This window comes from Trichoplusia ni, chromosome 10, assembly GCF_003590095.1.
Source record: "Trichoplusia ni isolate ovarian cell line Hi5 chromosome 10, tn1, whole genome shotgun sequence".
NCBI lineage: Eukaryota > Metazoa > Arthropoda > Insecta > Lepidoptera > Noctuidae > Trichoplusia > Trichoplusia ni.
Window position 1 is genome coordinate 9204040 of NC_039487.1, and position 16007 is coordinate 9220046.

Below are 16007 nucleotides of genomic sequence, written 5' to 3' on the forward strand. Positions count from 1 at the left end.
TCTACTTTAACGCAACTTTTTGCGATTTTATATTGAATTTTCATTTTCTTTTAGTAAATTTCACTTGCTAATGTTCATTTTTGCTTACCTATCTTATTTTGTAGGTTCAATTTAAAAAGCGGCAAAAGTTGAGTTATTTTCAACAGTGATTTGCATGTGACACAAGAGAAGGTCCTTATAACAATGGATATTCGTAAGTTTTATGGTCCTGTTGTGAAACATTAATTAATTTATAAAGTTTTAATATTATGCAGGTACCTGTCTCATTGTACTCGAGGCAAGTTGGCAAATGGTATATTCAAGTATTTTTTTCTAAACTCAATCTTTAAAATTAAACCTCGTGAACGTTAGTCAAGGAAATTTAAATACTTTGAAAACTTTAATCCTTGAGTGTGTATATTTTGGTTCAAATTAATTTTTTGGCATAACTAAAATTTGATGATTCATTAAAAATAAAACAAGAATTGAATAGTATCAGTAATACATGTTTAAAGTCTGAGCTATAATATCAAAGTCCTGTAATAGCACCATTTTACCCAATAAGCTATGTTGATCCTATTTTCCTTTCATAAATGGAAACTGAAATGTTCCCAGTTTGTAGCATAAAATGCTATTATGTATTTCAATAAACTGAGTTACATATTGATATTATACATTTGATTATTTAATAACGTGCGCTCTAATACTTCCAATAGAAACCGGAGTCCTTAATCATGAGCTGACGCGGCGGCGAAGTCGCAACTCAAATAAATCAATAATAAAAAAAAATATGAGTCCACCTATTGATAGTATATACTAGCAGTTACCCGCGACTTCGTCCGCGTGGATAGAAGATATAACTTAGGATTTTTTTAAATCGGATTAGTTTTTAGAGTGAACGCAACTTCTGTCCATATTTGTAAGATTTTTCATCACTGCTCGGCTCTTATTAATAATGGTGTGATTAAAGATTTTATATCCTCCTTGCAAAAAAATATGGAGGTAGAAAGTTCACCATACATAACCCGCCAATTCATTTACATTGATTTTCCCTTGGGAATAAGATATTATCTCGTAGTAAAACGTAAAAAAAGCCTATGTGTTAATCCAGGGTGTCAGCTAACTCCATACCAAATTTCACTGAAATAGGTTCAGCCGTATCGACGTGAAGAAGTAACAAACATATACACACATTCACAAACTTTCGCCTTTATAATATTATTGTGATTAGTGGGATAGTGGGATATTAGTGGGATGTGAAAAGTTCAATCGACAAAGTTACAACAGTTCATGAGACAAAGCATGGTGACAGACGGACAGGCAGCGGAGTCTTCGGATCGAGATCCATGTTTATCCTTAAGCCTGATGCACACTGAAAACAAATAGTCTCACCCAAAATTAAAATCGCAATAGAGTTTCATTTTTAATACAGCAAAAGTATAATTCAAAAAATGTTCACCTTTTGCGTTTAAGCTTCACATTGTCCCAGAATTTACTTCACAGAATGTTGGGCCTCATATTATCTATCACAACATAAATTGCGGTTAGCTCCGGAAGCTTTAACGTTACTAAATTTCCTCAGCCTGTAATCTTTATTACCTCTATGCGCGCATAAAATCTGATATAGTTTCCAGAAATTTCCAAAATTCGGTCTTTACATCGCCTCTCAAACAGTGATCGTATAAAACGGTCTTCATGAGGTAAACTAAATAATTTGCGTCTATAATAATAATCTTCCTGTATTGGTTATTTTGTACATGCATGTATAATAATGTACCTACTTATATTGGTTATTTTGAACATTCGTGTGGGCAAGAACAAATTCGTAATTTATCCCTTTGAACATTGTTCAACAAGCTGTTATTGGTTTTGGGTTCAATAAAAATAAGGAAAGCTATAGCAGATGTGTTTTAAAAATCATGGCCTTTATGACGTCATCATCGTTTGATTGTTTAATATGTGAAAGAGAGATGCCGCTTTACAAGCCGTAAAGCGTTCTCTTTTCCACGACGCTTAACATTAGGGGACGGTAGGCTTGTAGTACGCGAACATGAACTTATTTTGAAATTATCTTTACGTTTTTATTGGGCCGATTTGTTCGTTGATTATTGCCCTAAAGGCCATCGCTGAATATTTTTTCTACATGCCATTTTATAAGGCCATCAGAGGTCACGGTTTTACACATGAATATTTGATAGTTACATCCCTATCGTAATGATATTATGTCAATGTGAGTCTGTTTGTAACACATACCCGTGAAAAATACGGAACAACTATACATTACTGTAACATTATTAAACTTTGCACACATATTTTTGGAGGTATTAAAAGTAACAACAAAGGATACTTTACATTCCCCCACAAAACAACACCATTTTGTTTCACAGCGATAACTGATATCATCACAATGAACAATAATAATACCAGAACTTTTTCATTATTGAAGCAAATTAAGAAGAGTTTTCCTCCACTATACGTCAATTAGAGTTCAAAATAGTTCCCAAATGTAGCTAACTTGTCCACAGCAGTTTGCCGACTTAGATCAAACGAACTGACTTCGATCTGCAAACAATTAACGAGATCGGATTCTACAAGAGAATCCTTAACTAAAGCAATACGGTTTGTTGTTATAGCAGACGGGATACCAACCAATGTTGCGTTTAACTACGACATTGTTAAAGATAGCGACAGTTTTCTCTTAAGTAAATTATTTGACCAAAGAGTTTTGTTTAAAAAGTATTTTATAGTCTAGTAACTTATTAATGTTATAGATATGACATTTAGTGAATCTTGTATGTATTAGACAAAAACAATAACGATTGCCTCAACAAACTCGACCCATTTTGTATGTTTTTCGAGATTTAATCTGAAAAACTCCAATTTTAATTTGCTAAATGGAGACTCTGGGATATGTACCTATTGTAGACGAAATTTATATGAAATTAACTTATTTCTCTTTACCAATGAAGCCTCTCCCGAAAACCTACATGCCGTTGAACATAACTCAAAAACTGTAAACAAAACTTAACTTGTAATGAAGAAAGAGCAAAAGGACTTTAAAGATACTATTTAATCTTGTTAGAAAATCACTAAAATAAAACAATACATCCTTTGAGACTTTATCTTTTACGTATGTTAGACGTTAAGGATCATTCCCCATTGAAAGAGAGCAAGGCGCAGCGAATTCTTAGATTTGCACGTGCAGGCTCGCTGTCCCTCTTTTATCTTCAAACGACTATGAACGTTTTTCTCCCGTTCATAAGATTCAAAATGATTTGTGATATAAAAATGCTACCGGCCGCTGCGTTTTCAGTGTGTATTGACCCTCGTTCTGTAAAGTTTAACGAGCAAGAAGAGAGACGTCGAATAAACTCGAAATGTATTGCGGACTTAGTTTTATTTTGTTGCAGTTACACAATTTGTTCTACACGTACTCACCTGGGTTTCTTTCAAGTATTTTATATTAAAGGTTGGCTGGTGAAGATGTTTGTACAGATGAACGTTGTGATTAAAAAAAAGATTTTATTAAATCTCAGTTGGTTGGTTGATTTTGTCATCATAATGGAGAGTTCGGATTCGATTTGTTATGCATGTCGTTTTTGCTAATTAATTACGTGAACTAATGATTTTTAAGCAAATAAACTACGACATATCAAGAACCAATTAGAAATGTTTAATTATATTTACATCTCTTTCGAAATTTAATTCTTGATAATTTAACGAGTACATATATTAAGCGTAGTAAATCGTTACAAGTGTACTGAATACCTACTTATTTAACACGCTACAAAGGTACACCAATTAATTAGTTAAATTAAAAGTAGCACAGTTCGTCCTTTAAACGTATGAATACCTAGTAAGCGTCGTTATTCATTGCAAAATCTCCAAGCAATTAGTAAGAAAAATTATAGCAATTAACTCGGCGAGTGATTCACTCGACGTTTTACTTTTGAGTACGCAACTGTGAGAAACAGCTGATTTAGAATGAAATTAATCACGCCGGTATTAACTAGATAGGTTGAGGTTGATTTCCGGACCAAGTGTGTTTTGGTAAATGGTATATCGCTGATTGAGTTGGGCCTTATAAGTGTGACTTGATATCTTATATTTGGCAAGACATTAATTTGTTTTGTTGTGTACTGCAAATTTTAAGTTGAGCACTTAATTATATGCTCAGACTAATTTTCTAAAGTACTAAGAAAATGTTTTGCATTTAAAACTATAAATTGTATCTTAGTCGCCGCTGATCCTAGAAATTTAAGACTTTTATGTCAACAATATATTGATGGAGCTTAAAAATTCTGCGTGAAATTTTCTAACCGAACCTTTTATGAAAACTTCGGCCAACAAGTAAAACTCACGAACGGTAACTAAAACGTTTTGGGTCAATGCCTCAAAAGATTACAAAAGAAAAAGTTTAACACTAACAAAACGTGCAAAATGCTTAACAAATGCGGTCCATTTTTGGCCTAAGTCGTTGCGTTGCCTCCTCTTTTGGGTACCGACGAATTGTGAACATAAATTGCCTGACTCACTCAAAAAGTAACCCTACCATATTAGGACTACATAATGATAGGCGAGCATGTGTTATACATGAATTATTTCTCACAGTTATGGTATTTTTTAATATGTGATAGCACTTATAAACTCATTAGTGCAATTTGTTTGAAGGCTGGGTCATTTAGTTGTATTTTAATTATTATTTTCAGTGCCTTTGGCATTATGTTTGAAGTTATTGCTATTCACGTTTTAATTATACGTTAAATCACGAATATAAATAACAACGTAACTTAAATCTTAATGGTAAAGTAATGTAATGTCCGAAACAAGTAGAATTTTTTGTAAAGCAGTTGTAAGAGTTTATCTACTTATGTATAGCATGGCTTTATTTGACAATTCTGATATCAATCTTAAAGGTAGGTATATGTCGGAGCCTTTTGCCCAGTAGTGGGATAGATATAAAATAACATTATTGAATGAAACTGGAATTAACCCATACAAGTGCAATTTCTGGGCACAGGCTTCACTCAAAGTTTATTTATTTGTTTAATTATCACACTAATCTACCATTACAAGTTACTTAACCTAATGCGGTAGCTAGGACTAAACAAAGGTCTAAGTATTTATGTGAACTAGCGTTTCAAAGATTGAATTATTTTGCACATAGTTGCAGGTCTAAATTCCAGCAACTGTTTTAATATGTAATTTTCTGATAATTCTGATATGCATAGGCAATAAGTTAGCCAGATACACATGTCCATCATTTTTCCTCCTGGAATTGCTTGTTGCTTCATCCACTTTTCTCCTAGATATGAAATCCTTACTATTTACGATTCCCATGTTTCAAATTTCTGTCATTCCGCGATTTCTTGGAGTTCTCTGAATAAATTGGTTTTCAAGACTTTCAAAATCTTTGATTGATTTGTATCTTCTATAACTTTAAGTCCATTGAATTAGTTGCATTTTATACTTTTTAACCGTCACTACCACACTAGCTCAACGCATTTTGGTGATTTCCGATTCCAATATTTGGAATCCAGTTTTCTTCACAATGTTTCCCATTTGCCGATTGTCGTTAATGTCTCGTCAATTAAGAAAGTACATATGTATAAGTTTGTGAAAACATTCTTCTACATTGGTTCTTATAATATAGATACTTTTTTTTGTATTGACAACCTGCTCATTCAACCAATGACAAATTTCAACTCATTTTCAAAACTATTTATATATTGTCTATTCTATTTTCATTCAGGACATTGAACTTCCTTTCTTTGTATTTCTACTTGAGATGGTAATCCTAAGACAAGTCTAGCTTACCTCGTCGACTACTTAATCGCTTTGCTTAATCTGTCGCTACAAAGCTGTTTGTTACCACGTCTCCACTAAAAGTAAATAAGATATTATTCCGTGGAATTCAGAAAATATTCAACTTGGTCTTAAATTGTTTTCTACAAATGTAATGTAAACTAGAATGTTTACTGCTAGGAGAGTATTTGGGGCTACATTTAAACAACGCGTATTATTACAGTCGGTTTTTTTTTTGGAACCATAACCATATGTGGTTTTGTACAATACTTGGTGCGCGAAAACATTGGCCACAAAAAACAAGACCTTTAAAATATTGATGTGAAGCTTATTACTTGTATTATAATATTCTCTTGGACTCCAGGCCTCATTATAAAGTGTTTGCATATAAGTTAGTAGAAGGTGGTTCTATATTACCATGTTGCTTAATATTAATCTATACTCGAATAGTTTGTTTGTACGCGCTAATCTCAAGAACTACTGGTTCGAATTGAAAAATTCTTTTTGTGTTACACAAACCATTTATCAAGAAAGGCTATAGGCTATATAAGATCACGCTGCGACTAATAGGAGCGAAGGTACAATGGAAAATGTGGAAAAAGCGGGGAAAATTATTTATCTAACCACGTGGACGAAGTCGCGGGCAACAGCTAGTGTATAAATATAATTAAAATGCTTGATACTAGTATTAGTATACCCATGTCTGGGCGGTTTAGTCATACGTACTCGTTTCGCAACCAATGCAATCGTTTATAGGCATTTTAAATGGTGAATAAATTGTATATCTGGTCGTGTGAAATATGACGCGTTCTAATTTAATTCATGTTTGCTGAAACTAGGAATTAGGTACTTTGGGTTATAAAATACCCGTATATTTAAATAATTTAACATATTTGCTTTAGGGTCATCGACTCGGTATTAAAATGGAAAATCTGGTTGAGCCGTTAGGATAATAAAAACACTTACGATTAAACTCGAAAAAGGATAAGCTTTTAATAAGAAAGCTGCTGATAATACTAGAAATTATAATATGAACAGCTGATAGACAAAATCTGAAAAAAAATAACAATAATACTGGCCATAAACATTGAGGTAATTAAACGCTTCTTACGGTCCTAAAATTGATGGGTGACCAAATTCGATAGGAAATTGGTTTTTCTTATTGAAACCTCAATAGTTGCAGCCCAAAAATAATTTAGTACTAAACAAATCATTTATCCCTAATGTAGTTCTTATAATTACAACTACGGTCTCATTCCTAACCTACGTATAATTCGAAAAAAAAAACATAATCATATCCAGTGTTGGTATTTATAGCTCTATCAAACAAGACGGCTTATTAACGAGATATCGATACTTTTTGTAACATCGAGAATTCTTTAGCTTATATCGATTTATGTTTCGCAAGCGGACATGAGTTTATCTAGAATATCTGGCTGGGAATCTAGACCGCTGACTGGACGTTTGTGGTGAAAGGTCAGCCCCGTCAGACGCAGTGAGGCAATGCGTGACTAAAAATATAGGTATTTGGTTTTAGACTAGACTATTTGCTTTTTAGTTTGTACGTTGGTAGTTAAGTGGTCTTTAAGTGCTATTATTTAAGATCGTATATATATTTAAAAGTTTTAACAAAGGTTTGGAAAGAGTCTAATTCAAATGAATTTTGTTTTGCAAATTTTATTTAAATTTTTGTCAGAACACATACGTATACAATATGTTCAGCAAAAATACATTTGGCTTTATATATACAAAAAGTACCTTGAGGGCACAAAAAGGAATACAAAATTACGTAAAGCCTTCTTGCACCAAATTCACCAAACTACAATAAAAAAAGCAAAATAGTTACGCATCCATTCACATTTTACAGCGTAGGTACATAAAGGTTCATTAACCCACGATGATTCATAACAAGATGCACCGAGATGCGCGCGAGTCGATCACAGATAACGTATGTATGACGTCACAGATCTGACCTTGTACTGCATACTCGTCTTCGCACATCTAAATAATATGTTGGATGTTGCAGCTTAGAATATAAATGGATATGGCATAATTATTAAAGTTTTAAAAAACCTGCAAAAAGTTCAAAACATTGACATGATAATTGTCTCATGTTGATTTGTTGGAAAATCATACTTACCACAAATGGAAATAAGGTTGAAATCCTAGTTGCAAAATTAAAATGGATTTGTGATTGATAGTTCTGTCATTCTCCACTTTCGATAATTGGTAAACATTTAGCATGCGATCTAATGACTATAATTGACTGGACTGAAATAATGCAATCAGTAGTCTAATATTTGCTATAAGCTTTAGGTACTCTACTATTTCTTTAGTTAATACTTTTGATACAAATTTATGTACTGTGGGTGACTTAATGCCAGATACGTCTGCCATTCGCTCTGAGAAAATGTTAACGGGGTACATCAAATCTTATTAGCATTTTTAGCGTTCCGTAACAAGGAAGCCTATTATCGACGAACCGCTGTCAGTCCGTCTCTCCATGCGACAGTTGGGCAACATTTGGTTGTATCTAGTAGTGATAACTAAAAAGTTACAATTTAAACCGGTCATTTATTTCCGTTGCCGCTATAAAAGACTCGCACTTGACTAGTGTCACATATTACCTTTCTTACACAACAGTAAACCGACCGATAAAGAAAGGAGTTTCTAGTTTGTGTTTTGTTTATGTTTGTAGCAGAGTTATAGCAATAACAGTCTGCTTAGATGAGTTTTTAAAGTAGAGCTTGTGTTGTTTGAGTAAGCCGCTAGAGTTAGTGTTCAACGTTGACATTCTTATACAATGACAGTTCTGTTTAAGTATGTAATATCACAGGATCTGTAAGATGTACTACGAAGTGCCCTAAGTTGTAAATAGACTACATTGATAGTACGATTCTTTATAATTTGATTTGTTGCATTTTAACCTTAAGCATTCTGAAGTATTTGAAAGTTTACGTGGAAAAATATAGAAGTAGTTTCAAGTTTTATTCCTACATTAGCTTTTACCCGCGACGCGCACGTCCGCGTGGTTAGGAAATAAGATATTTCATCGTAATAAAACGTAGCCTATGTGTTAATCCAGGGTGTCAGCTAACTCCATACCGAATTTAATTAAAATCGATTCAGCTGTTTTGACTTGAAGAAGTAACAAACATACACACTCACGAGTAAGTTACATGTTTTTTTATTCTTTTTTAAAAAACGACTCTCGTATTTAAGGTATTCACAAAGTATTTATACACAAAGATAGGCAAGCAACGTCGGTCATACAAATGCTACAATAAAAACCCGTGCAATCAAGTTTAAAAACTGTTTATTATTAAAATAATGCCTCATCCACTTGTTGATAATGAATGTAGAGCCCGGCAGACGAGTCTGGCCGTCACCGTTATAAAGCTCACAAGCGTGTCAATAAGGCATTAGTTCAAGGTTTTTTAAACATCTTTATTATTGTTTTCCTTTTTTATTTGAAGGCGGTCGTTGATCTTTCCTTTCCATTTAACACGTGACACGTTGATTAAAATTTTGGACTTTATTCGATACCTTGATAGGTGAAAATGGCTCGTAAATATTTTATTATTTTAGGCGATGGAATTACTAAAATAGAATTTCACAAATCTAAACTCATAAGTAGTCATATTTTTTTGTTGGCTTTGTTGCTTTTGAATAGATAAACTTTAGAAAGGCATCCCTTAAATCCTTCCATTTTTCTCAGTCTATGCCTAAGGGGGCCAGTTTTTTTTAAGAAATATATTTTAGGCATTGCGCCCTACATGTTATACGAGCATTAAACTAAGTTTAATTAACTCCACTTATTAGAAAGAAGAGTTTTCTAGTGAGACAACCCTTTATTTTCCTAGAACAATAGTTTGATAGTATCATAGGTAAGGCTACAAACACATAAGTCACATTGTTCCCAGTGAACAGTAAAAGCACTATAAATATCCCACGATATCCTTATCGACTACCGCACGATCGCGAACCAATAAATACAATATCGTGAAACATTCGCACGTGGTATGAACACAGCCTTTCATTTTTATGTTCTGTTTGAAGTATTGTTTTAATAGTGTTAAGCACCAATCAATGAAAGACAGCGTGCTGGATGGCTGCTGGGGAGTTTGTTTCGCCGTTTCTTTTCGCACAGCAGAAGCTCCTAGGAAGCGGTGAATTCTGTCCAATGTAATGGCGTTCAAAAAGTGCTACTTAGTAGCCTAATTTTAAGAAATGACTTTTGATTTTGAATGTTAAGAGCTGGTCAAATATCAAGTTTTCTTCACTTTTCAGTTGATTGGCAAATCGTTTTGATGGAGTGATGCTACATTTGAAAATTACGTAGAGTGTAAATACATAGCGTGCAGGGCCCTTATTTTAGCGAATCAATTAAGAATCGCACTATTTTTAGACCAACTCAGCAAAACTTTGATATTATATCTTTAAACTTTCAGGGCCAAGAAACTGTATCCTTGGCTGGCATTGAAAACCATTAACAAAAACTAAGCGTATATGTTTTTATTACATTGTTATGTGGTCTTTAACCGTACTTAATTAACTATTGTAAGAATTCTGTGCCAAGGTGAGATAATCGGACGGCCTATTGCGAAATGTTGAACTTCTTTTGGTGTAGCGTCGGCACATAAATGCTTGTAGAGGGGCTAATATTATTAATACTACCAGAAATTGAAGGTGAAATTCATTTTAAATTATCGTCAGTTTTATTTTGAGAAGTGCAAAGATTTTTGAAAAGATTTTCCGTAGTCGATGAATATTTCAGGATAAATACCACATAATATTAGTTTTCGTGTACCGTGTTGGTAGTTGTGAGCATAAATAATATAATTAACGATGTGGAAGGGGACGATGTTGCAGTAACTGATGTCATAAAGCAATCGACGGGCCTGTTGGTCTAGTGGTTAGTGACCCTGACTGCTATACCGGAGGTCGTGGGTTCGATTCCCGCCCAGGACAAATGTTGTGTGATGAGCATGATCATTTGTTCTGGTGTCTGGGTGTAATTTATCTATAATATGTATGTATTTAGAAATATATAAGTAAGTTTATCAGTTGTCTGGTTACCATAACACAAGCTCTGCTTAGCTTGGGATCAGATAACCGTGTGTGAGTTGTCCCATGATATTATTATTATTATTATTAATTACTTTAAATATTAACAATAATTTATTAAGTATAGTGTAGGTATAATCAAGTCCAAAATCTGACAATCCTAACATATAAAGTTAACTTTAACGTTTAATCTTAAAGCACTCCTTAACAAACTAGGAATGTTTATTTATTTATCTTCAAATTACCGAATTTCGAGTAAAATGTGCAAAAAAAACATTAACGTTGTATTAAAACTTGAAGTTTATTTGACATTTATGGAGAGACTGGTAATATCCATCTAAATATGGAACGGGAAGCAGATTGTGATCGCTTGTAGGCGAGTCAGCTTGTAACTGTCAAACTAAATAAGTAATAGATGCTTGCAAGTTTAACTTGATGCGGATATAGCAAAGTTATCCTTAAAAATTAAGTGACTACTCACAAAAAGGTGAATTAATTTTATAGTCTGATTTTCAAAGGAAAACAGAACCCTTTTACTAAAGATCCTATGTCTGTGTTTTAGATTGGTATTCAAGGTGATTGAAGATTATTTTCAAAAGTTACTCCAACTTTCATTTCAAAACATTTTTAAATAGAGAGTAATTTCAAAACTTTTTTGCTATCGCATAAATGTGCAACATTAATAGCATGTCTCCACAATTGTCGCTAACATCTAACAAAAAACCAGGTTTGTTTTTTTTTTTATAAATTGGCCACTTGTTCAATAAAAAAAAACATTAGAATTTACTCTAGTTCAAGATAATAAAACGTGTCATTTATAATCTTGATATCAAATATCTTTGCGACACTTAAACGAAGTGGGTCAACTTTATTCAAAGATCAAGGAGGTCTACTATTAGCTCCTAAAGAAAGACAATATCACTTGAGGAAGAAAGACACTGCTCTTCATCATGTAGAGCGCTGTCTCGTTTTCTCAATTTCAACAGATATATTCAGATGTCTCAGTTATAATCGCGGATCATGGCGTAATCTTGGTGTTCACCGTTCAGCTCGCCGTTCACGCTCTAGGTTTAAACCAAAATAAAAAATGCAAGCGACGCGACAACCTTAAGGTGTCGCTTGTAAGAAACTTTTACATACGCTTCTTGGGTTTTACATAGCAGCTCATCTCGCCTCGTGAGGTTTATACCACAAGTTTAAAGATTACATTCGCGTCTCGAGGTTCACTTCATGGCGCGTCTCGCCTCGCGTGTAAATTCGGTGAGAGCTGCTAGTAGGCCCCTTGTCTGGACATCCTACAAAGGTAATCTTATTATGTTAAGTAGTAGAACGAGAACATAGTTAATGCCATTAACATTCAAACGTATTCATTGCTTTCGTAACTAATGTATAGCTGTTTGTATTTATGTACATTGTTTGATTGCGTGTGGGTTTGTTTGTAGGTATCAATGTGTGTTGCTTTTCAGCTTGGTAAAATTTATCTAGAATATTATGACTGAGTATTTTTTTTGTAACTTTTAGTCAAATATTGTCAAAGTAGCTAGTTTATTGAATGATGCAACGGTTTAATCACGCTTATCTATCGGGATGGCTGCCTAGTTTCGGACCCGACCGGAGCCCAAACCCAATTCTTTGAGTTATTTTTTTTTCATCTGTCACCTAAATTTAAGACAGTTTAAACAAACCCAGACCTTAGATGTGTCTAATATTGTCTTTATTATTGAATCTTGAACTATTTATAACGTCTTATTTTCTTAGTATTTTGAACAAATACTATATCAATATGCAGAATTCGAGTCCTCAAAAGACTTTGACATTACATTGAACTACGCCATTGAATCTTCAAAACTTATCTGTTATTATTAAATTTAATACTTAAGACCTTAATCGTTAATTACTAGCAGCTAGATTCAGTTCAATCTTAATAATAATACCACACGTGCAGTTTGTAATAGCCAGTTAATTGTTATTTAGCTTTTAACAGTCGTGTTTAAGATAAAAGATATAATTAATCATGTTTGACTATAGGTATACTATGGTTGTTGCTGTTTATTGCATGTTACTTTAAGCTGGTACTCTGGTAATGATTGGCGTATTGGCCCAAACGTTTGGGATACTCTGGCAATAGATTGTAAAGAACTGTTCTTTTTCCACCTGAATTGATATTGTGTTGGTGAATCAAGGCAAATATATTGGCACAAATATGTAATTAATGATGATCACACCAAAAGAATTCTTCCAAATAATCCTGCAGTTGAATTAAAAATATTACACATAACGGAATAAATTATTTGAAGCCATGAGGCGAGATTATTTTAAAATATCAGTTTTAATATAAAAATGACAAGTTATGAATATTTGAATTCGCATGAAAGCATTTATAGCTATTTATGCGAAAAGTGCAATGAAATGGTAAAACACTCATGAAATGTGTATTTTTCTGTCGTCATATACCTGAATTACAAGGAAACTTAAATACAACAATTTTTCACACCCTGTACTAAATAAACATTACATTTTGACAGACCCAGATTTGGAAAAATAGCTTTGATTAAGCTGTAGATGACGTCTCTCGTTTACCACCATTCAATAAAAGCAATGTGATTTATTTCCCCAATCCCTCCAACATTATACACGTTCAACGCAAGCGGTGAAAACGCTTTCAAAATCTTTCTAACATATTTCCGTTCCGTAACACACGTTCGACCTTCCGATCTATAATCTCAAGCCTATCGGTCTATCTTGGCAACAATATGATCAGATGTGATCACAAGTCTATACAGAATGTCGCAATGTTTAAGGCCAAGTGAAATGTTAAGCGGTCGACAGTGGCTCGATGGATCATAACATCGGATCTTACGAAACCCACCTAATTGTAGATATTTGCATGTTGAATTTAATCCTTAAGCGTTCTGGTTTAGATGATTGGCTTTTAGGATTGCGAAGTAATAGCAGCTGTTATAATTGCTTTATTTTTGTTGTGTGTATTGAGCACGCCTTTTTGGCTCTTACCGTCCTTTCCTAATAAAAACAAGTGACATTTTGAAGTAGTTCATTTGCAAATGCGTTCGATCGTAATCAGTGTAGCAATTTTGGTAGTAGTTTAGCTTGTTATATTAAGACGTATTTATCTTCCAGTTCCGTCCCTAGTTGATCTGGAAAGTGAGTATGGCGTGAGTCACACATAAAGTTACACAGACATAATATTCTATTCAGCTGAAATGTATTTGTTTTATGAGTGCTTTAAACCAGAGAGGCTGTGTTCCTCTAATTTATGATAGTCATTTCAAATGTCACTGGCTTTGTTTTGATAAAGCGTGTTTATTTGCGTAAGTAGGATGTAATAAATGTACTGTAGAGACACATACAGTTGCCTAACATGGGTCTCATAATTAAATCGTTACTTCTCTGTATGAGAGGAGGACTTTGCCCAGTTGTGGGACCTCCATAAGCAGTATTGTGTTGAAGGATCGTGATTTTATTAATTAAGGTGTAGTTTTAAGTTTAATAAAACTCTTGTCTGAAGTTACTTATTAGGGGATATTTGTAACTCTTTCATCATCAAGCGGCTGGACCAATTGATGTTTGGTATGAAGTTATTGATCTAGATAAATACATAGGCTAGTTTTAATCTACTTTTAATATCGTACGCTGCAACTAGCACCTATTAATTGTTTTGCATCAAAAGCTGCTGTAGAGTTTGTTGCGCCTTTTTTTCTCCACACCTACAGCATTAGGGGCGCTGTGGGCGGGTTATAAACAGGCTTTATTTGTGTTTATTATGACTATCAAGAAGTGTTACTTAGTAGCCTACCTTTAATAAATAAGTAGTGATTTTGATTGTATATGTTGAAACCGAAAAGCGAACTCTAGGCATTGCAGTTAATGCCGACTTTTGCTTGGCAAAAAAATATTACTCAATTCAAAAAAATAAGTCATTTATGTGTTTTGTTGTGTTTTATTCCAGTTATTGTTTGTTATTAATCGTGACGAGCAATTCTAACCTCTATGATTTACCTAAAAGGGACCTCACCCTACGGAAGTTTTGACGTATGCACATAATTTATACGTATAATCAATCTGATACATATTGCGCGTAAACAAATACCGGTAGTACGCTCAAAGACTGGCAATCCGCCATACTGGTTTGGCACTTTTTATGGTAACAAATATGCCATAAAAATTAGGTTGTATGCTTACCATATTTTTAATGGTTTTGGGCAGTTATTATAGAATTCAGTTAACACGATCTATGTTTTAAAATTTTGTATAAATGTGTCTTTTAACTTTACAGTGACAGTACATTATTAGAGATCTGTAAAGCTCAAATGTCTATGTATGAAAATATTACCTGTCTCTCCAGGTATCACGGTTAATGACATATATCATGGAGGTTTTAGGTGCAAATACAAAGGATATCAAGGGATCCCTTAAAATATGGATGGAATATTGGACTATGAAGAGTATGTCTAATTCGTTAACAATAATATTCTAATCTGAAATTACAAGTAAAGTCGAAACAAGTCACTATTTAAAGAATGTCATTAATTTACTAATTTGCCTACAAGATTTATATCTTTAAAATTGTTGTCTAATTTTTTGTACTGGCCTTGCGTATTGTTGAAATCATCAATTATACGTTGTAGAGTACCGACATGAGTTGCAACATTGATAAAAACCTACCATCTTTATTTTAAGAGGATTAAGGCCTATTTTCGAATAAACTGCTCCGATGTTGTGTATGCATGTTTGTATACTTTAACTGTAATTGGTCCACAGTTAACTTATAAGTTGAACGTGTGTTTACGATTATTACACCTCCATATTTCCGTTAAACTCGTTACTACCGCATCGCTTATTTTGTTAAGGTAAACAATTAATTTTGTTTTCATTAATAATTACGTAAATTATTTTGTATCATGTTTCATATCACGATACATTTTAGACAAAATTGAATAAAACTAAATTTTTATTAACCATTGTGAACAGAAAAACGAATTCTGTAAAAGTTTCATAAAAAGTGTTTGATAATTTCAGTTCGTGATTTCTTTTAATATCAATCAGAGAATATTGTCTCTACTATTTTTGTGATCTCTTCACAAGCTATAGTGTGGTCATAGGTAGAAATAGGTATAAGTATTATTTATTTAGATATT